This window comes from Macrobrachium nipponense, chromosome 17 (genome assembly GCF_015104395.2).
Source record: "Macrobrachium nipponense isolate FS-2020 chromosome 17, ASM1510439v2, whole genome shotgun sequence".
Classification (NCBI taxonomy): domain Eukaryota; kingdom Metazoa; phylum Arthropoda; class Malacostraca; order Decapoda; family Palaemonidae; genus Macrobrachium; species Macrobrachium nipponense.
Genome location: NC_087210.1, coordinates 39,804,400 through 39,806,977, shown reverse-complemented (window position 1 = coordinate 39,806,977; position 2,578 = coordinate 39,804,400). Strand labels below are relative to the sequence as shown.

The 2,578-nt window shown below is 39.5% G+C and overlaps 1 protein-coding gene across 1 annotated transcript in view; it reads left to right on the top strand.

The window, feature by feature from the left end:
• The first annotated feature begins 672 nt into the window (after positions 1-672).
• LOC135196192 (uncharacterized) overlaps positions 673-2,578 on the top strand; it is a 128,455-nt gene continuing 126,549 nt past the window's right edge. The window contains 1 exon segment of the mRNA XM_064222789.1: positions 673-1,010. The gene's annotated coding sequence lies outside the window, so the exon portion shown is untranslated.

Below are 2,578 nucleotides of genomic sequence, written 5' to 3'. Positions count from 1 at the left end.
CAGTGGCTATGTTAAAGGAATAATGTTTAGTATGCGAGGAAAATGAAAGGTAAATATTCTTTTCTACTTATCTTGTATTTTGCGATATTATCACATCGCTAATACTAAAATCGCCATCATTACATCAATCATCACTACTATATATATATATATATATATATATATATATATATATATATATATATATCTATATCTATCTACACACACACACACACACACACACACACACACACACATATATATATATATATATATATATATATATATATATATATATATATATATATAGTATGTATGTATGTATGTATGTATGTATGTATAAAACACTCCTTTTACTCATTCGCCTCAAGCTAATGCCATGCTCATGGCGCGCGGCTGAGGATTTCAACTACGGCATCGGGACGCTTTCTCTCTCTCTCTCTTCTCTCTCTCTCTCTCTCTCTCTCTCTCTCTCTTTCTTTACCTGTTGTTTCTTTACGGTTTATTTACTTTCAGTTTAGGGGAAACTCTTGATAGGCGACAAACGGACAACAGAGTCTGCCCTGCGTAATGAGCCCTGTGTACAAAATACCGAATTCCGGTCGAAAATGGCCCCAAAGCACCTGAGGGTTCGGCCGTATGAAGGTAACCGCGCCGACCCGCAACGAAACGAAACCCCACTCTCTCCTCTCTCCTACACTGGTTAGTCTGTTGCTGGATGTGAAGGGGGACAGGAGACTGTCTCTCTTGCGAGACCTTTTCTCGTTCCATAAGAGAAATTTAAAGTTCTCAAGGATTTACAAGTTTTGTTTTGCATCTGAGTTAGAAATACTGTAGACTCAGAGAGTGTAGAGAGAGGTTTGAAATGGATTAACCGTGAGATTATCCATTAAAAAGCTGGTGTTTCAGTTTGTACCGAAGTTCAGGTGAATAAACAACAGTTTTTGTTTGTGAGTGTGGAAGGAGGCTTCACACTACAACAGGACGGGTTTTCAACCTCACTTCTTAGACAATCATCTCGTCATCAAAGTGTAAGTAGGCTACCGTTTGTGAGGAGGGGAGGGAGCTAGACTAGGCCTAAGACGTAGTAGCTTCTACCTAACCCAACCACATCTGACCTTTGCGTTGTTAGTGACATTGGTAGATAAAACGGTTTGTATCTGACTCATTGTTAATATCATTTAGTGCGTGAGGATTACTTACTGTCCATCGTCAGTGGGCTTGCTGTTATACCATAGAAACAATTATGATGTGCCTAGTCCTAACTATTCTGTAGAGCGTTTGTGTATATATGCATCGTTGAGCTTAAGTAGACCTGTACATTATATGGTAGGTTGCACGTATGTAAATTGCAAAATTTTTTATATGTTCTTGCATTAAAGTAATACAGATCCAAACATCGGTTTAAAGATGGAACCTTTCCAAGGGGAGGGATGGGGGAGGACCTCCAAACTCGAAAGGGGTATCGATAATGATATGTACTAATTACTGACCATTAATCATATCTTAGTTCAAAGTTGAAATCTACTGCATGCGGTGAGTCTTTTTATACCTAAGTGCAGGTGGTAGTAGAATGGAATTCCGCTTTGTAATTAATTCCTGAAGCTGGGTTTTGGGGAGCTGGGGCAGCGAGTGTCTGTCTCTTTTGCCCCCCCCCCCCCCCCCCCCCGGGGAAATCTCAATGATGAAATAAAAATGGACAGGTGTAAAATAAGCAGATTGGTGTAATGTAAGCTAACCATTTGGTTATCTTTTGTCTGAACTGATGCTCTTATTGTTGGCCCTAATATTACTGGACGTTGCAGTGCCTTATAATCTTAGAGAAAAATGTATGAAATCATAAAACCTGGATAGATATTAAATTGTATTACACGCCCACGAAGTAGTTAATCGTATTAGTGGTGTAGTTGAGACCCTTGGTCGCGTGTTCCAACTTTGCAGTGTAATTAAAGGTAAACTGCGAAAGATCAGTTTTGAAACTTGTTTTCCCGGTAAGGTGTTCGTGCCGTCAGGTAGGCTTTACTTAATTAAGGGTCTTTGCAGCGTCCCTTCGGCCCCTAGCTGCAACCTCTCTCCTTTCTTATATTCTCTTTCTTCCATCTGACTTTCCGCCCTTTCTAAAAATTGTTTCCTAGTGCAACTGCGAGGCTTTCTTCCTGTTACAACTTGCAAAACTTCTTTCTGCCAATTTCCCTTAAAGCACTGAATGACCTCAGGTCCCAGTGCTTGGCCTTTGGCCCAAATTCTATTCTGTTCTAAAGTTGTTGGTTCTGTTTGGAGAAAAACGGAATATTTTTCGGTGATTCAAGTTTTCTCATTGCTAGTTTTTTAGAAATAAATGAAGGCAGGACTTTCTCTATGAAATCAAACTAGGTCGCGCATCACAATTATAATTGTAATGCGCGACCTAGTTTGAAATATATAGATTATATAGAATCTAAACCCTCCCGTCTTATTCATCAGGTACTGATGTGCTAGGGAGCGTGATTCAGTTATACATACACACACACCTGTCCCTTTGATCTTCAACTACTGTCCTTTCCTGTATTCTTCTTGATCTCGTGGGATGTATGTTTAATTCTTTGTGTTTCGGGATTAT